Source organism: Camellia sinensis, chromosome 2 (assembly GCF_055761805.1).
Source record: "Camellia sinensis isolate YWXY chromosome 2, ASM5576180v1, whole genome shotgun sequence".
Lineage (NCBI taxonomy): Eukaryota > Viridiplantae > Streptophyta > Magnoliopsida > Ericales > Theaceae > Camellia > Camellia sinensis.
This window is the reverse complement of record NC_138962.1, coordinates 134176451-134200388: the sequence shown is the minus strand read 5'-3', so window position 1 is coordinate 134200388 and position 23938 is coordinate 134176451. Positions and strand designations below refer to the sequence as shown.

General features: G+C 36.4%; 1 pseudogene; it reads right to left on the bottom strand.

The window, feature by feature from the left end:
* Nucleotides 1–8062: 8062 nt before the first annotated feature.
* On the bottom strand, nt 8063–23536 carry LOC145819058 (tRNA (guanine-N(7)-)-methyltransferase pseudogene; annotated as a pseudogene).
* Nucleotides 23537–23938: the final 402 nt, after the last annotated feature.

Sequence of the window (23938 nt, the reverse complement as noted above, 5' to 3'; positions counted from 1 at the left end):
TTAGGGCCGTTACGCAAATGGCATCACTCGATAATGGTAAGTCCCCCTGTCAATAATGAAAGAGGTATGTTCACGATTTGTAGCATACATAAGGATTTGGTTGTAACCCGAGAAAGCATCCATAAAACTAAGCATTTGATGGCCTACCGTCGTATCAACCAATAGATCTATACTGGGGAGTAGATAGCTGTCATTTGGGCATGCTCGGTTAAGATCAGAATAGTCGACACAAAGTCTCCATTTTTCATTATTTTTGCAGACCAAAACCACATTAGATAACCACTTGGGATAGTTGACATTTGCGATGAACTTGGCCTTCAATAATTTGTCCACTTCTTCAGCGATGAGATTGTTGCACTCCGGATGTAAAATGCGTTGCTTCTGGTGGACTGGTCGGGGTGTAAAATACTTAGACGATGAGTGATAATAGAAGGATCGATGCCTAGCACGTCGGCATGAGTCCAAGAAAAGATATCCTAATGTTCCGTGATGAGAGCCGTGAGATCGATCTTGGCCTGAGGGTTTAACTGGCTGCCAATCTTAGCTATCTTCGTTGGGTTTGAGGGGTAAATAGGTATTTTGATTAATTCTTTCCCTGGTTCCCTCCAAATCAATTCCTTTTCGTCTCTAACGTCGAGACCCTTAATGATCATTGGCTCCTTTAATTTTACTTCCTTTAATAAGGTGACGTAACACTCCCTAGCTACCTTCTGCTTGCCCTTCACAGTGCCGACCCCACGGTCAGTCAAAAATTTCATTGCCAGATAGTACGTAGACGTCACAACTTGGAAGGCATTGAGAATTTTTGTGGAATACCTCGGGTGTTCTCCAATAGTGATAGGAAGATTGACGGATTAGAGGTCACCCGATTGCCCGTAAAACCAACTAAGGAGGTCTACAGGGGTGGTAACTTTTCCTTCCCAATTCTGAGTTGTTTGAAAGCATGGAGAAAGATGATGTCGAATGAGCTACCATTATCGACAAGGACACGCCTAACTTTGTAGTTGGATAGAAGAAAGTAAATGACTAGAGAGTCATCATGAGGGCATTGGACTCCCGTGCAGTCTGCTTCCGTCAAGTTGATTGGCTCCTTATTTGTGTTGTTTGTGAGATCAGTTGACTGTCGTCACCTGTTTATCTGACCTGTGTTTGATCCTTTTGAGCTCGGCTCGCTGTGCCGACCGAGAAGGTCTACCATACGCGAGTCCACCTGCAATGACCTTGATTTCCCCCAATGGGTGTGTAGGGCCTCCCTGGGTTCGGTGTTTTTGTTGGGCTCTATCATCAGTCCACCCAGGCTAATCAGGTTGTCTAGGAAGAGTGCATCTATCATTTTATCTTGGGGAAGCAGTCATGTCTTTATTGTGCGGACAGGTCGTGGTGAATCAGTTTAAATGCCCCTGTCGGATCAGTTCCTCAACCTGGTGGTATGACCATGGTCACGGTGGAAGCGGTTGTATTTTAATTGATCTCGTCGGACAGAGGGACATTTTGAAGATTAACACCATTTGAGGTTATAATAACCTTGGATTTAGTTCAAGACTTTCTCCATAGGTGAGTTAAGAAGAGTACACCACTCGAAATAACCAGGTGGACGGGTAGGGGCCGGTCGGTCGGAGCGCGGAGGTCAGTCAAAATATTAGGGAGGTCGATGAGTGTATTGGGAGTGTCTAAGCTTAGGGACTTTTCTCTTTTCATTGGATTGTGGGGGGTTAGCCATAGAATTGGCAGGCTACTAAAGAATCTTTGGCGTTCATGTATTTCTGGGCCTTAGCGAGAAGGATGGTCATGGTGGTCGAAGTATTTTTGGATAGGGAAAAGAGGAAATCAGATGGGCACAAACCGGCCATAAAGGCTGTTAAAATGACCTTATCATCATTCTCCTTGACCTGTAAAGTTTCTGTATTAAAGCGAGTAATGAAGCTACGTAGCGATTCTCCTTCCATTTGTCAAATGTTGAGTAGCTGAGTTCCGGATGTCATTAACGTTGAGCGCCAATGAAATGACTCAAGAAGGATTGGCTTAGTTGGTTAAAGGAAGTGAATGAGTTGGGCTGAAGCTGACTAAACCAGAGTCGTGCTGGCCCCTTGAGTGTAACAGGGAAAGAGCGACACATGATTTCGTTAGAAAAAGTGTGGAGAGCCATAAGTGTTCTGCATGCTTCCAAGTGGTCGACCAGATCAGTTATGTCGTTGAAACTGTCAACCGATGGCATTTTGAACTTGGGAGGTAGAGGTTTGTCTCTAACAGAAGTAGTGAAGGGGGAGTTGGAAATGGAGGAGGGTTTGCTCTTCATGTTCTACATGACCCCCTGAAGCTTGAGTTTCACAACTTGCAACTCTACTTCCCAAACAGGACATTATCTCCTCCGTAATGAAGTGGGGGCACGACACTACTAGCTTCTCCTTCATGAATGGCCGCATGATGTGGTGGGTGGCAAAGATGAATAGTAGAGGCTCTTCCTAATGGAGTTGTGGGCCTTAAGGAGGGGGATACAAGCCCTTCAAATTCGACGGCTGAGCTTCTAGGGCAAAGGGAGGGAGAAGCGGTCCATGGGAGATGTGTGGCTGGTATGGGTGATGTTGGTGTTGGGCTTGTTCTTGGTTTGGAGGGATGTCTTATGGTGGTGGAGGGAGAGGATTAGGTAGATCACTTTGGAGTAAGGCGTTAACCAAGGCTTGGTTCTATTTAGCAGGGCGGTTGATGTTGTTAGTGAGTTCGGTGAAATATGGAGGTGGGTTGTTTGGGTTGGAAGACTCTGCTTATGGGTTGTTAGTGTTGCGTTGCGAAGCCATGGATCGCGTCGTAACCATTCACTTTGACGTGGAAGATGAGTGGGGGTGGAACTACCTCTGGTGACAGTGAACACAACTGCCAACTAGAGTAAGTTCCCACATACGGCACCAACTAATAATGCAAGGATGTTGGTGAGGTTTAGGTCGAACTGATCCCAGTGCTCCACAAGTATGCTAGCCTTCAAGTTCTTGGTTCAAGCCTGCAACAGGTCCAATAGAAAGGTACCAGGATCGGAGTGGTTCCTCTCTATGGACTCTCCGGCGATTTTATCAGATGGGAAGTAGTTGAAAGAGAGAGTTAAAGAGAAGAAAAACTGAGAAAGAGAAGATTACATGTCCCTAAACGTACTCCAGAAGTTTCCTTATATCCCTAACTAATCATTTCCTTGTCCCTTCAAACTGTCTCACTAGCTAAAAGTCTATAGTCTAGTTACCATTGGTCATGGTGGGTTTTGCGTGCTCCAATGTGAGAGGTGTTATTGCATTTAATGCCATGATAGCATCATTTAATGCCTAAAACATGGGTTCAATACCTCTGTAGGATCTTAGTCTACTACATGGCTAACTCTCTACTCGATAGGTGTCTAAATGCCACAAGGCCTAGACCAGTGCAAGTTCTTCGGTGGGCCTATTGTTGAGCTTCACCTACTGGATTGCAACTAAATGACCATTTAGGCTACCCGAGGTGACTGCGGGTTGGGCCTGGGCTATGTGGGCCACGCCTACCCATCACTATGTATAGATTGTATTTGAATTTTTAAATAAATATGATTTATTTCATATACATTAATTTGTTACAAAAATATTATGTATTTATGGATTTTTTTTATTTATTTATAAATAGTAAAATAAGTTAACTGTTATTTTCTCTTGAAGAAATCTATTTATTGGAAAAATTTATAGTACAAAACTTAGCAAACTATGTTAAAGTTACTTTAAGATTCTAGATCAAACAGTGTAAAATTGTCGAAATATATGAATGGCTTATGTTCTACATGTGTGTAAAATGTTTGAGATGTACTGTATAAAATATATTTTAACAAGTAGTTGAGTGAAGAAATATTGACTAGTGGAATTGCATAGAGTTTTTGATATTTTCTTATTAGGCCAAATCTAAATTTAGCGCATGCAAAACATTCAATTATGTTTAATTTGTTTATCTCTTTTCCATTTGAATACAAAACATTTTTTTTAGCTAATGTTCTAGACTGAATTCAACTAATATATGTAAATATACTGGATGCATCTATATTAGTAATTCCAGAGTATGGACATGTGGTACTCTATAGTATTATAATTGGTAGAGAAGGTGCATAGGTGGTGTGAGTGTTGATTTTTAACCTCACAACCAAACTAGATTTTCTAGCCGAGAGGCTGAGATCCAAGGAACTTAGTCATAAAGAAAATGAAATAATTGAGAAGTCCAACACCTGTGCACAAGAGGACAGCAAATCACGACAGCTCATCCATCCGAGGACGATCAAGTCAGTCAACTTATCTCTCAAAGATAATAGCACAAGTAAAAAATTCTTAAATAAAGCATATCTTAGACTCACAGAGTCCCCTAGAAGTCTCAATTCATAGTCTATCTCTTACAAGGATAACACATATCTTGGACTCCCCTAATTCATATTAGAATGAACTCCTTTCGGAGTCTCATCTCTATCCAAATAGAGAGCCTGAAACCATCTTGGACTCTTGTCCCCTATCTGAATCTCTCGGATTCCGATATGATCGCATCATATCTTGGCAACGTAGCACCTTGGCTAACAAACTCAGTCACCTGGACAATCCTAAAATATGTTTCCACAGGTGGGGTATTGTGTTGGATGATTGAGGAATATGAGAGGACATGATGAATAATAACTGGTTACGAAATACAAGCACATGGTACTCCAAAAATATTTTAAAATTTTTCCTCTATCTATATCTAAAAACATGCACGTATCTATATTAATTAACTATATCTAAAAATATGCAAGCATATAAATTAACTTTTGTGGGCATAGCGTCATATGAAACATACTAATGTCCAATACCTAATCTATACAATGCCACAGAGCAACAAATGGCAACATACATGCTTTTTATGGGGTCGTAAAATCATCTGCATATTAATTATACATTGTAATGTTATTTTCACCAAAAATGTGCCTTGATATGTTTAAATCCCATAGGCAAGGAGAGGTGAACCAAAAAAAATTTGTTTCCATGTAAAAAATATCATAAATGGGGATTAAGTGCACTAGTCATGTCTCCTCACTTATCTAAGCCTTCGTTTGGCATGCCAAACTTTTTGGCTTTTTGGTCACAAAAAGACAAAATAGGTTTTTAGCCAAATAAAACAAAACATTACATCCAAACCATAATCACTTTATTTTTTCTCTCACAAAAATCAAAAAAGCCAAAAAGCTTATCCCTAACGAGACTTTTTAGCCCTAGGCTAAAATAGCCAAAAAGTCAAAAAATCAAAAAGCCAACCCACATCCCAAACGAACCCTAAATATGTTGTGTTTTTCATCACAAAACGAGATTGAAATGATTATATGTATCACATTATATCTAATATTTACTTCTTAGATACATAAAAAATAATTAGCGTTCGACACATAATATACAAAAATCAATTATATCTATAAAAAAAAATCTTCTTATACATATAATTTTTTTTTCTTTTTTTAATATGCCTTGAATAAAATGAAAGAAGAATTTTCCTTGAAAGTACTGCTCTGCTTGCAATGGTCGTCTTCATTTGAGGTGCATGATCCAAATTCGTAAGTCTATTCATGTGTTTAAGAAATTCTTCATCTTCATTTTTTCCATGAACTTGAATCAAAAATCAAAAGAAGATTTTTGTTGTTGAAGTATTATTTGTCATAACTAACACACACTTTCATATTTTTAAGTTTACTTTTAAAAGTCATCATTTTCTCGAAGTATTTGTTAAAAATTTTGAAAATTAATTTTTTCGATAACAAGAAAATCGAGAAAATTACTTGTACATACATACATCTTCTATTCTAATCACATCTACTTCAAATTTATATTTATGAAGATGATTATGTATACAATGCACAAATACATGTGAATGTTATTTTGCACAAATCAAGACTACTTTACCAAAAAGTTAATTTAAATAAATAAAAGGTTGTACAAAAAAAAATAGCATGGCAAATTAAAGTTGATTTAGACCATACCATGTTACAGAATTGGCATAAACTGTGAAAATTGAAGAGCATTGTAAGGGTGTTCGCGGTTCAGTTTTGGACGGTTTGTGGATCAGTTTAGACCAACCCCCATGTATGTGATTTGGGAAAAAGTCAACCCGCAACCACCCGTAGTACAGTTTGCAGTTTGTGCGATTAGGGTTTGCAGATGTGTAGGCGGTTGCGGGCGGTTTGCGGATTGGACTTTTTACTTTAAAAATTTATTTTTGAGCCTTTTTTTCCCATTTTATAAATATTTATTTTGGGCCCTTTCCCCCTATTTTCTAAAATGCTCCGACATTAATAATTAATGAATTAAAACTTATAAAATTAAAAATACAACAAAATCAATTCCTAACACAAACAAATCATTCAAAATCCTAAATCAAATCATAAAGTAACACAAACACATATTTCAAAATCATAAACTAGATCATCAATCCCATTCACTATCTATCTACTACCCAACAATACAATTAAATTAAAATCATTCAAAATCCTAAGTTTACCAAAAAGTAATTCTTCATCAACTTTTACATTCATCCAAAATGCAATCATAAAAGAAAAATAAATTGCGAGAAATTGAACACTATCATCCATTCAAACTGGATTACAAAAATTGGAATGAAAATTAAATAAGAACTAAATGATAAATATAATATAAAAAAAGTAGTTAACAGATTCAATTTCCCCTCCAGAAACAGATTTTTAATTTCCCTTCATAAATGGATTTTGGTAAACAGAACTCCATATTCATTAAGGAATTTAAAATTCCAAATCACACTTCATCCGGGACAAGTTCAGTTATGAAACAATATGATCAGTATTTATTCAGTCTCAGTTGATATAATACTATTAGCAAATGTAATGCTAGAGTAAGTTCAAAGAATAAAGGGGCCAAGGTCAACAGAGACTGTAGAAAGCAAACAGAAACTGTAGTGAATGTTGATGCCAATCAAGTGACAAGAAAAACACCTACTTCATACATATTACATAGACAAGTGCAGAGAAATTTCATCACTTGACAAATAGATAAAGAAAGTGACGGACAAATTTGTGTTGTAAATAACATAATATTCCTCAAAAGGAAGAAAATAATAAATAAATAAATAAAAAGAAAGAAGAAAAGTGACATTGAAATTTCTTCCCAGTCAAGTGAGACTAAGACTTGTGTATGAATTTGTAATAGATGTGAGATGCTTATGTGCACCCAAAAAGGGTGCATTATGATATGCATTTTATAACATCATCTTCACAGAGCATGTCTCATAGAGCATCATCTTCGTGAAACAAAATTTCTTTGAAATACAAGAATACCCAAGAGCATGTCTCAACTCAAAAAAGGAGCTAAAGATCGATTCAAACCTACACGACTAATGTCGATCGTCGAAGGTCACCGAGAGAGAGAGTGATAGAGAGAGAGATGGTCGAAGGTCATTGCCGGATAAAGGTCACTGATTGTCGAATCAAAGGTCACTGATCGTCAAAGGTCGATCTTGCGAAGGTCACCACTTATCTTGCGAAGGTTAATCTTGTCGGAGAAGGTCACCGATCATCAAAGGTCAATCAGTCGACTCGCCACACAGAGAGAGAGATATGGAAAAATGAGACAAAGAGGTGTTTGGTGTTTTGTTTTGGGCAAAAATATCTACGTAGGATATAGGAATGAGATCAACAGTTAAGATTTTTAAAAAAAAGTGTGGGCAAGTTCTTACGAGTGCAGGTTAAACCCACAACTTGCAAACATGCCATATTCCAAACCGCATCTGCCCGCATTGTGTTTGCAAAACCGCCCATTTTTATGCGGGTCAGATATACAGTTGCCCACCCCTAATTGTACTTAATAGTTCCTAACATTTATCTATCAAAATCAAAGGGAAAATGATTTAGAAACAAAATTGTTATACAAAATTAATTTGAAAAATGAAATGGCAAATGCATTCTTGGAAATAGAAGCCATTCTGATGGGCTTTTTCTATTTTAAAATGAGAGGACCTAAAGCTGCTATATCATTGTGGATAAAGATTCTGTACGTTTTTTTTTGGTATGGCGCCACTTAGATCAAACAAATAGCATGATGCATCTAAAAACTGCTTGGAAAGTTTGTCCCCCATTCCGCGCAACCTTCTATCCTTGCTCAATGACACTACTCAAGAGCTTCACAACTGGATCAACTTCAAGTTCTTCATCTGTAAGAGCTTCAAACATAGGGTGCCCCTCCAAACAAGCCTTCATCCACTCCCCAAGTTCATCCACATCCGTAATCGTATATATAAGACTGCCAACTCCAAGAACATAAGCATATTCATCTAGCAAGTGTGGCCTGGATGATCCCACGACGCTGATAATTCTTTTCTTTAAAGTGAGGATTAGGAACAGGAAAAAATCATCGATAACTATCCTTTCTCAAAGAAATTCAAAATGCATTTCATGGAATTAGTTCTAACCACTGATACATTCTAGTACTAACTAAGATGTGCTACCCTCAAAGCAAAAACTCGTTCCTTGACATACTTCATCACTTTGTCCCTCAGCTCCATCCCAATCATCAGGGTGTCAAGAAATAGGGTTGAAAGACCAATTAGGAGTCTTTCAAAGCCACAACCTGCTGATACATACTAATATCTATTGATCTTTACTTTGATTACTTTACAATTCATGATTCACTAATTCAATCATTGGGATAATCGGATCGAACTGTAATTTCATAATTACATCCATTGAAAATTATATAGAAATAAAAATATAATCATTAAATTCAATATATATATCCCCCAACAAAAAAAATTTTTAAAAAAAAAACTAAATAGCACCAGCACACAAAAATGGTCCCCTATTTTCAGGCCTTAAACAGAGCACAACAACATAAACAAAGAAATCCCCAGAACACCATCCACTAAACCCAAAAGACAAGAACACTTTTGGACTATATTATCAAATGAGATTATTAGGTTAGAGTAACTCTAATGGTTTGTCAAATCCTTAAATCAAAGCCATTTAGTTATAATAAAAAATGCCTTCCAATGGTGTCCCAAATCTTCAGCCAAAATTTGTCAAAAGGCATAAGATTTGGTTTTGTCAAATTTTCCACACCAATTATGACCAATATATGCTCTTTTTTTTTTCATTTTTTCTTGTTTTTTTTCTTTGTTGAAAAATAGATCAAACAGTAGCAAAATTGATAGAATTTAGGCGTGCCAAGATAACATGAGAACCAACTATGTTTGGTTTTGGCTTTTTGGCTAGAAAAGCACCAAAGAAAAAATTGGCTACATAAGTCAATAAGACAAAATGTTACATCCAAATCATAATCATTACACTTTTTCTCTCACAAAAGTCAAAAAAACCAAAAACAAAAACCAAACGAGGCTAAAAATGCCAAGCTAAAATAGCTAAAAAGCCAAAAAGCCACGCTATTTTAGCTTTTTCCCAGCGAATGCTATAGAAAATAAAACAAAATAAAAAAAAAATTAAAAAAAAAATAAAAAAGTGGCCTTTTTGTACTGTATCAAGCCAATAAATACTTTGGCAAATCCATCGGACAATAGAGTTGATCTTACTTGGATAACTCATGGTTGTTTGTAATTATATGTGCGTTTTCCCCCATTCAAACCTCCCTTCCACCTCTAACTCCTGCTCCACATTCCAAGTAACATAAGTATGGCGACAGTTGCAGCCTTGCTGGTGTCCTACTTTTGTTGTGGCAGTACTTAAAGTTTATGGTGCATTTTTGTCTTTGCATCTTTGCATTTTTGTCACCTATGCAGATATTTTCGTTGGCTTTTTTTGGCTAGTATGAATCTGTTTCATGGATGTATTTAATGTTGTTTTGAAATCATTCTTTCTTGTTTTGTTTACTTTTGTAACACAAAAGTTTGTTGATAGGGTCATTTATTCATTTTTTTCACAAGTCAAATTACATTAAACCAAAAGAAATTATTCATAAATTTTTTTTCTTTAAATTTCAACTCAATTCTATTTGTGTATATTTGGTTGAAGTCTTGCATGTTTTATAGTTGAGGCAATGAATACAATGGCATCAGCTGTTATGGATATAGTCAACACTCCTTTGGATTGGGTGACATTCGTATTTGAGGTTTCTTTTGCTCGAGCTTTTGTTTTCGAAGTTCACATCCATGGTAGGCTATCATTTCTTTAAACTAAAATTATTTTTGTCCTTAATTAAGTCGTATTTTGATCCGAAAAGTAACATTTTTTGGGGGCGGGGTTGAAGGGCATCTATTTGTGAAAGGCCTTCTTGTAGTTGTAATTTTGTTTTTACTTTCCCAGAAAAGTTAAAAGCCTTCTAAATGACCCCTTACAAAGAAGGTACTGTCAATTCCTTTTTGTTCCATATGAACTTACTGTCTTCTTGAATAGGTTTTGTGGTCTTCTTGTATTGATTAACAATTATGCAATTTCTTCTCTTTTTATTTCTATTGCATTTAAAAAAACAAATATTTGTTGCATCTCAATCTTTGCACGGACTTTTTCTATGATAAACATATTTTGTTCATTATTGTTTATCTTTCTTTTTCTTTTTCCTTTTCCTTTTCTCTCTCTCTTTTTTTTTTTTTTTTTTTTTGGGATTTCTAACACTAATGATGTCTCTCAGTCAATGAAAATGGGAAAGAAGGTAGAAACTTATGGTTTGAAGTGTGGGCATGAAAAATTATTGAGGGCACAGTTGATTTTTATAGCAACGGTTTGTTACCAACAACATACGTTTAGTACTGAAAGTCATACCCAATACCCAAGGCTCTTGCTTACAACACGGCTTAGAAAAGTTTGTATGTAGTAGTGTTACCTCTGCATTTTGGATGGAGGGGCCAATTCACATGGCTTGAACCCATGCCACAAGGTTAGGTTTGGGTAGCACTAGTCATCGTGCCAGTTCACAATCTCTATAGTACTAATATTTATTAGTTCAACTGTACATTGTTGATACGCCTATACTCTTTCTTCCATATCCTGTGGATTTCAATTGATTACACTTTTGGGTCAGATAAATCTAATGAAAATTCATATTCTTAAGGTATATAGTTAATATGTCTCTTACGTCTCTTATTCTTTTTGTGTAAGTAGAGAAGCCAAAGTCAAGAGCAAAACTAGCAAACAGGTGTTCATTTAATATATGCATTTTATTTCATGCCATGCATTCAATATCATCGTAGCCTTAATCACACTAATAGTCCATAGTAATAGAAAGATCATAAAAAGAAAAAGAAAATAAAAACCACCACCACCAAGTAACACATTGTATATGCAGACACAAAATGTAAGACCTGTTATTTTGACCTTCGAATAGAAAGAAAAATGGATGTTCTCAATTGAGGTGCCTTTGGAAGTCATATATAGATATATCTTCAGCTATTCGTGGTTTACTTGCTTGCAAATGCAAGTATGATGATAAATTGATAATTATTGACCCATTCATATAGGGTTTGTCCAATTTGAAAATTGCAGAACAACTCTGCCTTGGATTAGATAATGTTAATAATGGTGGAGTTATCTTCATAAATTATTGAAAATACATACTGAGCTGAAGTTTAGGAGAACTTGCTAAATTCTAAAGGCAACGAGGTAAATGAGGCTAAAAAGATGAGTTAGAATGCACAAGAGTTGAATATTAGTGTAATAACCCGACCCTCGTCTATGATTCTAGTATACTTTCAGTCCCCTTATTCTGTACAGTTATATGCTTATTGTGCAATTCCATGTGGAGTTAAGTTTAATTAAGTGAATCTTATGATTCTAGAGTCATATCTACTCAACAAGAGAAAAATCTGTTATAATTGAGATGTTCAGATCAGAAATTGAGAGCCTTAGAGGCTTGATAATCTAAAATTGAATTTACATTTAAGATCAGCATGATTTTTAAGCCATGATAAGCATTTTTGTGAAATTTCAATTTGGAATGATTAAACTGATTAAGTTTTGTCCTATTCAATTATTATATATAAATGTAAGTTTTAGCCATTTAACATAATATATATGTATGCTCTAGTCATTGACTTGGAACCTTGAAAACAAAAATATCTCCTGAGAGGGTTAGGAGAGAAGAATTGGGGAGAAAGAAGAAAAAGCTTCCAAGGAAGATATTGAGAAGGTTTGAGGGATTTAAATGCTCAAGGTATGTTGATTGTACCTTAATTAACTCCTCTCTTGAATATGGGTAAGAATTTCTTTGGTATTCTTATAAGTTGGGGTTTGAATAGGTGTTTTCATCATTTAATTAATGGTTTGAATAAGTTGGCTTTAAGGAAATTGCATCTTATTCTTAGTTCTACATATTTGCATCCAATTATGTGTAATGGATCTATGTGTGTATTTAGATGTTAAAGAAAGATCAAAGACCCAAGTTATGTTGAGATTGATATGTGTTATGAAGTCTATGCACATGATTTTTGAACCATACTTCATCAATTAAAGAACCTATTTGGAGCCTTGAAAAAGTGTATAAAAAAATGAAGTTTTCTTCATTTTCGAACTGTATTCTGCCAGAATTGCTGCACGTGCGGGGCTTCTTGCCGCACGTGCGGGAAGCACTGCCGCACATGCGGGGCTCACAGCCACACGTGCGGTCCAAACTGCAAAAATTCGTTCGCTCTGTTTTACGTGCTTAACCTTCTGGTATTGTTGAAATTCATGTTTGATGTTCCTAAGATGCCTATAAATTCGTTCGAAGTGAAATGATGCATGAAATAACAAAAGAAAGAACAAGAACTAATGTATAAGTTATGCACATGTGTAGGTCATACCTCGGGAGGGTCAAACGCTCCAATATAGAACTGTGAGTAGTAGTACTATAATTGCCCATTTCTTTACAGTTAATAATTTTTATTATTAACGCTCTGCTCTTCACAAGTAGTTACGTTATGTTATCATTATGTTGATTGGAAGTGGTGTGAAGTTGTGTGAACATTGAAAGATGTTGGCGTACATCGGTATGACTCTGAACCTACTCGGTATTCCGATTGCGGTTAATGAATATCATTAATGTGCTATAACCTGTAAATTGTCTATGAACACCGTACAAGAATTACCTACAACCATCGATGTTTTGCAGTAAGTTGACGGGAACATGATGTTCTGAATGACCTATCATGAACTGTTACAGTTTTATTTGGTTCAACACGTATTTTATGACATGGATATCTACCCAGAATGAATAATTGGTTAAGACCACAGATTTTATACGTTAATACCTGCTAAGCATTATGATAAACAACGAATTGACTTATGGATGACTCAACCTGAAAACATAATTAAATATCAGTGACATTGTCATGTAACTTACATTATGATGTAAATTGTTCTGCCTTTGTTAAGTGTACTGTAATGATATGATATAACAAGAAATGCTCTATGTTTTGATATGTTATGTTTTGAATTAATGAACAGTTGTCCATATATATAAAGTATTGATGACAACCGTAGCATACGGCCCTTACCCAGGGGTAATAATACCGTGGTTCAAGTATGTTACAAGTTTACGTATGTTGCAAGTTTACGTATGTTACAAGTCTACGTATGTTACAAGTTTAAGTGTGTTACAAGTTCACGTAAGTTACAAGTTCAAGGATGTTACAAATTCTTAGTACTGAGGGATTCCTGTATGGAACTAACAAGAATGCTTTATATTGATTTGTTAGCGCTATTGAAGTGCCAGGGTATAATCAAGTATGAATTATGATTTCTGTTTATGATTTCTGTTTATGATTCAAGCATAATGCATATGTATGAATTTGTTTCCGTTTATGGTATGACATGATATGTATGGTTGATCTGTAAAACTTGTTAATTACTGGAATGGAACAAAGTGCTACTTGGAACTAAGTGCTACATTGTGAGCCACCTCTAGAGTCCATGTGAGACACCTCTTGAGTCCATACATATATGAACTAGGCTTAAAGCCAATATGGGCCTATGGCCATTCTGTATGATCTATTAGGCCAGAGGCCATTCTATATTTTTGGCATGGAGCAAAGTGCTATACGGAACTAAGTGCTGCAGTGCGAGTTACCTCTAGAATCCGTACGAGCCACCTCTTGAGTCCCTACATATGTAGAAGTTATGAGGCTGAAAGCCATTCTGTAAAAGTTATGAGGCCTATGGCCATTCCGTATAAGTTGATATGATATGAAACAAAGTGCTACGCGGAACTAAGTGCTACGATGTGAGTCACCTCTAGAATCTGCGTGAGACACCTTCATACAATATGTTCAAGGGCTTGATGCCGCCATGTTCAAGGGCTTAACGCCATTATGTTCCAAGATATTATGTTTCAAGTCATTACGTTTCAAGACTGCGCCTTAGGCCATTCAAGAAGTAATACAGAATCAATTAACCTTATGACTCATTATTTATGTATGCATTGATATGTATTATAATTCAAATCGAGCATTGAATCGTTTATGTACTATTATTCACTGAGCTTCGCTCACTTCGTGTTATGTCTGTTCTGTAGGTAAGCACTTTGGGAGTCCCTCTTAACCCTTGATGCTCACCCTTCAGGTATCAACCTCAGTATGCCCAGGCTCCCAGACCAAGTCTATGCATTTATGTCAAGTTTTGTTAAGATTTTGGCTTGCACTTTAATTATTTACCTAAGGTTAAAATGTATGTATATGACCCCTTTCTATACCAATGTTCGATTATGCGGTCATGTATGTGTATGGGTATGTATAAAAATAAATGGCTCTCACGAATGTGATCCTAGCATGTTAGGTTTAGCTCAATGGATGCTTTTCTGTGTTATTTTATAATATTAAATGCTTCCGTTCAGGTCCTATATGATATGTATATCAGGTTAAGTGTTCATTTTTGTATGGGTCATGCCCGAACTTTTAGGGGCGAGTTTGGGGCGTGACAATTAGGGTTAGGGTTAGAGAGAGAAGAGAAGATGGTTTGACTAATTGGTTTAGAGTTGTGAAAATCAACCCTACTCCAACAGTATATATATCTATGAAGATATATTACAACATGACCCTAGTACCCTCAACTAATAACATAATAACATATGACTATTCTAACACTCCCCCCTCAAGCTAAAGCATAGAGATCAAACATGCCCAGCTTGGTAGACAAGCGATGAAAGGAAGATTGAGCCAAGGGTTTGGTGAGGATATCACCCATTTGATCTTCAGAACGAACATAAAGAGCCACAAGTTGCTTTTTCAGTAAGAGATTGCGAATAACATAACAATTAACTTCAATATGCTTCGTGCGCTCATGAAATACTGGATTATTGGCAATAAAGATACCAGCCGGATTATCACAACACATACTCATAGGGGTGAGAACAAGAATACCAAAATCCTGTAGAAGAGACTGAACCCACAACATCTTAGAAGCGGTATGGGCTATGGCACGGTACTCAGCCTCGGCACTCGAACAAGCAACAACTGTTTGCTTCTTGCTAAGCCAAGTAACAAGATTACCACCAACGAAGGTGCAATATGTGACGCCCCAAAAATCGGGAACATCAGATAATATATTAACCATTGAATACAGGGTTTATCTAAGGTTACAAGAGTAGGAAACGTCACTAATGAGTCCTTTGGCTAATAACCAAGCAAGATCGCAGAAACGTTGGAGGAGTCAAAATAGCCTCCCATCTAAGTTCAACCACGTTAGATTCCAAAGCTACTTTTTTGACAGATCTTGACAAGGTATTAACACAAGGCCTACATGAGTTGACGGAGTATAAGGATAGGTTAAAAATGTTATATATATACAAGTTACAAAATCATGCCTTATATACAACATGAGATCTATCACTTACAATCTCAAAACATGTTTACAAAGTAGTTTCTAATCCTCCTAGGGTAGCCGTACGTCTTCAAATGCTTCAACTTTGCCTTCGACCGGTCTAATAGTCTTCAATACCTGGCATGAAAGACCATGAGCTTTGAATGCCCAGTAAACGCACACATGCCCCGTCCCTTTTTCCCAATCCAATACATCATCACATTTATAGCAAGCAAGTAGTGAAGCATGATATTTAAGTCAATAACAACAATTTCAGTAATATAGGAAAGGAACATGTCATTCAAATAGATAACAAAGGTTATAATGTTAGTGGTTAGTATTCTAGAAATCCCCCAAAGAGATTTCATCCTCCCAACCACAAGAATTGGACACCGGACTATTCGGAACTCCCCTTTTGCTGCTTTGTTGTAGAACTAACCTCGAATGCCTACCAACGGTTATATACTGCGGAGCGCCAACCGCAGGGCCTCAAAAGGGATAGGGAAAAGAAAAAGGTTTTATCTCCACAATCCAACCTTATCCTTCCAAAAAAATTTTATCATCCTGAATGTCCCATCCAGACCCAACCTTATCTCACCAATCAAACCATCGCAAACAGTCCAAATACGTCCGTTCCATTCTAGGGTTAACGCGACAACCGCTTGCACAAGACTTAAACTTCAATTAGGGAGCGCATCCCATCAATCCATACATAACACATCATCATCTCTTCATTATTCAAGTGATCGAAAACCCAATACCATCCCAATTAAGTTTTCCGTTTGGATCAATGTTTTAAGTCAAGTTAGAACAAACTCAACAAGATAGTAATATTCACATAAGCGTGAGCATCATTAAAATGAAGAAGATAAGGAGCATAACCATAACACATGCAATATCATACCAAGACATGATCACAAACTAATAAGCATATTCATGAACACAAGAGCATAAAACACCCATGCAAAACTAAATTTTCAGATTCAGTACCATTTAAAAATTAAAATCAAAATGGCTATTTTAGATTTTTAACGAACTCGGCCTTCCTGTGGTTCGTTGAAAATTTAATCTACTTTTCAGAACATGTTTCGGAAATGTGATAGCATTTCTAGATTTTTAGTTATTTAGGAAATGTTCCAACGCTGTCCAGATTTGTCGATTGTTACGAAAATTAGATTTTCTCACAAACCGCTCACTCGTTTTCAATGAAACCAATTTTAGTTGAAAGATAACTCCCAGAGGATGATTTGTTTACATAAAATGGAGTTCAAGAAGATTTTTATGCATTTTTCTAGAATTTTTGAAAGTTGGTTGTAAAATAGATTTTTCTGTCACAGTTCTTGAAAATAGAAAGTTGATGAGAAAAGAGGTCGGCTAGGGGAAATTTTTCACTTCTCTTGTGATGAAAACATGATAAATAATGTGTATTAAACTCAGAAATTTAAGGTGAAGGTGTGCCTTTGGAAATTTTGAGAGTTTGATATGGAAAAAAGTAGTCTTATACCGATTAAGAGAAATATAAGAAGGGTAGAATCAAGGCTCAACTCCTTTCATTCTTAATACGGGAATACTATCAAAACACATTTGAAATGAATGTTTAAAACTTCTAAGAGCATGTATTTGAGAAAGGAAAATAAAAGACAAAGTTGTGTTGTGGCTTACTTGCTAGGCTAGGCCAAGTTGAACAAGATTGTTCTCCTCTTCCTTCCTCTCCCTCTCAAGACTCTTCTCCTGCTCTCCTTTCTCTCCTCTAGGCCGAATGTAGGTGTGTGTGTGTGTGTGTTGTTTGTGTATGCTATGCTAAGTGGGTGGTTGTATATATAAGCAAATTTTGTGTGAAAAAACACAAAGGCCCATTAGTTGGAATTGGATTGAAAAGTTTGGATTAACTTGGAGTCTAATGGAATAGGGAGTGATTAAAGGACTTAATTATGTGATTAGACAAGATTTAGTTGGCCCCTAGTTGGAATGGAACTAGGTTGGGAACACCACCCTTGTACTTGGTACTTTGCTTCTAGAATGTTATAATTACAAGTCTTGAAAATTGGTCCCTCACACTCTCCTAGGTTGGCCGGCCATGGGGAAGAGAAATAGGGAATATTTTATTCAATTTTTGAGTACTATGGACATATTCCCAATACATATAGATAGATCCACAAATTGATTTGATGGTACTATAGTATAAAAAGTACATGTACTAGTTTGGGGCAATTCTTGAAATTAGTAAAAAGAAGTGAGGGCTTGGAATTAAACTCATATATTGGAACCTTATTTGTGTATTTAAGTAAAATATGAGGGCTAAGGCCTTAATTTATGAATTGGAACATTTATTTTAGAATAGAATTTAACTAAGTTAGGGTTAGAGAATCTAATTCGGTTTGAATTTCTTATTTCGAACAAAAACGCGATCAACCGACGAACATGATAAAGATCAGAAAAAACCTAGGGTTTTCAAGTGGTAATTTCATATTTAGGGAGTCAATTAGAGTATTAGAAATTATTTTCAAGTTTCCTAAATCGATTAGGGTTTGCAGGTTTTCAGTTGGTGCATGTATTTTGATACTAGGGTTAAAATTGCAATTAATTAAGAAGTTAAGCGATTTCAAAGAAATAATTTAAAAGTAAGGGACCTAATAGGGTTTACAAAAGCTAGGGGGTCACATAACCTCTCCCCCTTAAATAAATTTGGTCCTCGAAATTTCAGTCATTCTTCATGTCTCAAAATGTTGTGGGCAATTGCATCCTAGTGCTGCCAACATGTTTTAAATCATTCAGATCATCTTCTCCTTTTACATTATTCTCCGTTCTGTCTAGAGTCACCATTGGTCTTATTCTAATAGAAGCGCTTTGAATCGAATTCTTACCTGATTAATGACTAAGGAGATAAGCTCATCTCCCACGCTCCTTAAACTGTTCACTGTGTGGGTAATGACATTGCTACTCCAGTGTGAGGGCTTGTATTGCTGATTTCTTGATGTGGCAATCTTCCCACTGTGTTTGTCGATTTGTTGAATCATTAATCTATCCCCCTTAAATAATAAAAGCATTCTGTTGGACGGGTAAGTCATCTCCGTTTTTGGTAATTATCAATAATAGCTAAGGTACGTGTAACAATTCTATTTTTAAGATGAGGTCAGAGTAGGGTATCTTCATGTCTCAGGAATTGAAAATTAATCATACAAACATTTCCTAGTTACATCTTCCCTACGTTAGTCGTTAATCATATCCATCCGTTCTTGTCTTTGCCTTACATAAGGTGCTAATGTGGTCTGGTTTCTAGTGTTCTTTAGCCCTTTCCCTTTAAATAGTCATCCTTGACTTCTTTCCGCATAATTGTTGTCCCTTTCTATCTTGGAGTATGTTGTTGTATTCTTCTAGTTGCTCCTTTCTAGTCCCTCATGAAGTTGGGTTTCCTTTCCATAAGCTCCAAATCCTCTTGGATTCTACCTCATCCTATTCTGAAGTCAATGTTCTGCCAATTATTTCCACAAAGATGTTAAGACTCCTCCAAAATTTGATTTCTGATAGGGTTCAAGATTTCAACCACAGTTACTAGTCCATTCTTAAGGTTTCAATTTCCTGGTACTACATTCCTATTGTTGCTTGTGAGCTCGTGTTATTACTTCTCTCTATGTATGGTCCACCATTTGTCGTTCTTCGAATGGGGTGAGGTGTAAGTCAAATTCTAACTACAGAGGCAATTCCTTATGGGTAAGCAACTAATCTTAAGTTAGAGTTTAATTATCCTAGGATGTTCACACAGCACAACTTCATATATACATAATAATTACAAGATTCTTAAAATTGGATCGAAGTGGAGACGAAGAATACGAAGCAGTTACGGTGATAATATCAGGATTAACTGAAATATGGATGAATGGCGTGATGTTATGGTTTCGAACTTCAATGTGATCAAGGTTATAGAGGTAGTGACTAAACAAGATATTTAACTTGAAACTACGTTGGCCATCCACGTTTCAAACTGAATATCCAAGATTCGTCACCGAGTAAAGAAAATGAAATTATTTAAAAGAATCCTTGGGCTAAAATAAAATAATCAAAGGTCAAAAGAGGTCAATTTTACAAATAGTAGATGGACAAGACTTAATCTTGGAAAAGGATGACAACGAATAAGGGTTACGAATACAAGATGAGGGTACGACGATCGATGGAAGACGCGTAGAACTAATAGTACCCCTACTGTGCGATGTGAGGCCGTACTCAAAGTTAAAACCATTTCACGATCCTAAAATACGTCCTCATGAGTTGATCTTGGTGTGCCCGAAATTCGAAGAAATTTCCTAAGATAGGTCAAGAACGATTCTATTTATGATGTCTTTTAGTTGATAGAATAGGTAGTGATATAACATAGTCGGGGTAAGGTAGTCTCTATCCGCAAGTCGAAACGCGTGGGTAAGGGTTGAACCTACGCTCTGATACCAAGTTGTGATGCCCCAAAAACTGGGAACATTAGATAATATATTAACCATTGAATACAGGGTATATCTAAGGTTACAAGAGTAGGAAACGTCACTAATGAGTCCTTTGGCTAATAACCAAGCAAGATCTCAGAAAGGTTGGAGGAGTGAAAATAGCCTCCATTCTAAGTCCACCCACCTTAGATAGCAAAGCTACTTTTTTTACAGATCTTGACAAGGTATTAACACAAGGCCTACATGCGTTGAGGGAGTATAAGGATAGGTTACAAATGTTATATATATACAAGTTACAAAATCATGCCTTAAATACGACATGAGATCTATCACTTACAATCTCAAAACACGTTTACAAACTAGTTTATAATCCTCCTAGGGTAGCTGTACGTCCTCAAATGCTTTAGCTTTGCCTTCGACCGGTCTAGTAGTCTTCAATACCTGGCATAAAATGCCATGAGCTTTGAATGCCCAGTAAACGCACACACACCCCGTCCCTTTTTTCCCAATCCAATACATCATCACATTTATAGCAAGCAAGTAGTGAAGCATGATATTTAAGTCAATAACAAAAATTTCAGTAATAGAGGAAAGGAACATGTCATTCAAATAGATAACAAAGGTTATAATGTTAGTGGTTAGTATTCTAGAAATCCCTCAAAGAGATTTCATTCTCCTAATCACAAGAATTGGACACCGGACTATTCAGAACTCTCCCTTTTGCTGCTTTGTTGTAGAACTAACCACGAATGCCTACCAACGGTTATATACCGTGTAGCGCCAACCGCAGGGCCTCAAAAGGGATAGCGAAAAGAAAAAGGTTTTATCTCCTGAATCCAACCTTATCCTTCCAAAAAAGTTTTATCATCCTGAATGTCCCATCTGGACCTAACCTTATCTCACCAATCAAACCATCGTAAAGAGTCCAAATACGTCCGTTCCATTCTAGGGTTAACACGACAACCGCTTGCACAAGACTTAAACTTCAATTAGGGAGCACAACCCATCAATCCATACATAACACATCATCATCTCTTCTTTATTCAAGTGATCGAAAACCCAATACCATTCCAATTAAGTTTTCCGTTTGGATCAATGTTTTAAGTCAAGTTTGAACAAACTCAACAAGATAGTAATATTCACATAAGCATGAGCATCATTAAAATGAAAAAGATAAGGGGCATAACCATAACACATGCAATATCATACCAAGACATGATCATAAACTAATAAGCATATTCATGAACACAAGAGCATAAAACACCCATGTAAAACTAAATTTTCAGATTCAGTACCATTTAAAGATTAAAATCAAAAGGGCTATTTTAGATTTTTAACGAACTTGGCCTTCCTATGGTTCGTAGAAAATTTAATCTACTTTTCAGAACATGTTTCGAAAATGTGATAGCATTTCTAGATTTTTAGTTATTTAGGAAATGTTCCAGCGCTGTCCAGATTTGTCGATCGTTATGAAAATCAGATTTTCTCACAAACCGCTCACTCGTTTTCAATGAAACCAATTTTAGTTGAAAGATAACTCCCAGAGGAAGATTTGTTTACATAAAATGGAGTTCTAGAAGATTTTTATGCATTTTTCTAGAATTTTTGAAAGTTGGTTGTAAAATAGATTTTTCTGTCACAGTTCTTGAAAATAGAAAGTTGATGAGAAAAGAGGTCGGCTAGGGGAAATTTTTCACTTCTCTTGTGATGAAAACATGATAAATAATGTGTATTAAACTCAGAAATTTAAGGTGAAGGTGTGCCTTTGGAAATTTTGAGAGTTTGATATGGAAAAAAGTAGTCTTATACCGATTAAGAGAAATATAAGAAGGGTAGAATCAAGGCTCAACTCCTTTCATTCTTAATACGGGAATACTATCAAAACACATTTGAAATGAATGTTTAAAACTTCTAAGAGCATGTATTTGAGAAAGGAAAATAAAAGACAAAGTTGTGTTGTGGCTTACTTGCTAGGCTAGGCCAAGTTGAACAAGATTGTTCTCCTCTTCCTTCCTCTCCCTCTCAAGACTCTTCTCTTGCTCTCCTTTCTCTTCTCTAGGCCAAATGTAGGTGTGTGTGTGTGTGTGTTGTTTGTGTATGCTATGCTAAGTGGGTGGTTGTATATATAGGCAAATTTTGTGTGAAAAGACAGAAAGGCCCATTAGTTGGAATTGGATTGAAAAGTTTGGATTAACTTGGAGTCTAATGGAATAGGGAGTGATTAAAGGACTTAATTATGTGATTAGACAAGATTTAGTTGGCCTCTAGTTGGAATGGAACTAGGTTGGGAACACAACCCTTGTACTTGGTACTTTGCTTCTAGAATGTTATAATTACAAGTCTTGAAAATTGGTCCCTCACACTCTCCTAGGTTGGCCGGCCATGGGGAAGAGAAATGACGAATATTTTATTCAATTTTTGAGTACTATGGACATATTCCCAATATATATAGATAGATCCACAAATTGATTTGATGGTACTGTAGTATAAAAAGTACATGTACTAGTTTGCGGCAATTCTTGAAATTAATAAAAGAAGTGAGGGCTTGGAATTAAACTCATGGATTGGAACCTTATTTGTATATTTAAGTAAAATATGAGGGCTAAGGCCTTAATTTATGAATTGAAACATTTATTTTAGAATAGAATTTAACTAAGTTAGGGTTAGAGAATCTAATTCGGTTTGAATTTCTTATTTCGAACAAAAATGCGATCAACCGACAAACGTGATAAAGATCGGAAAAAACCTATGGTTTTCAAGTGGTAATTTCATATTTAGGGAGTCAATTAGAGTATTAGAAATTATTTCGAAGTTTCTGAAATCAATTAGGGTTTGCGGGTTTTCAGTTGTTGCATGTTTTTAGATCCTAGGGTTAAAATTGCAATTAATTAAGAAGTTGAGCGATTTCAATGAAATAATTTAAAAGAAAAGTAAGGGACCTAATAGGGTTTACAAAAGTTAGGTGTCTCACACAATACCACAAGGTAGAACGACGAACAATCCGATTACCAGCCCAATCAGCATCACTCAAACCAGTGATACACAAGGAGGAATATGGATGATTGTGTAGACCACGACTTGGGGCACTCTTTAGATAACACTAGATACGACAAACAACTTCAAAATGAGGGTCACGAGGACCATGTATAAACTGACTAACCACACTGTCAACATATGTAATATCAAGATGAGTGACAGTAAGATAAATCAACATCCCATCTAAACGACAATAACGGCCAATATCAGGAAATAAGTCGTTAGTATCATCATCTAGTTTAACATAGGAGTCCCTGGGAGTATCACTTGGACGAGTACCTAAGAGGCCAGTCTCGGAGAGAAGATCAAGCATATACTTGCGTTGTGAAAAAAACCACCCCCGAGAAGACCAAACAACCTCAATCCCAAGAAAATAGCAAAGAGGACCCAAGTCCTTGGTGTGAAAGTGCTTACCTAAATTTCAGTTTAAATCAGTAATATCGATGGAGTCACTACCAGAAATGATGATGTCATCCACATAGACAATGAGAACAACACTCCCAATAGATGAATGGCGAACAAAAGCAGAATGATCAAAAGTGGAACGATGGAATCCATATTAAAGCACAACTCCATTTAAGAGATCAAACCAAGCACGTGGAGATTGCTTGAGACTATACAAGGCCTTCTGCAATTGACAAACCATATGCTCACTTTCAGGAACAACATAGCCAGACAACTGATCCATATAGACCTCCTCTTCGAGATCGCCACG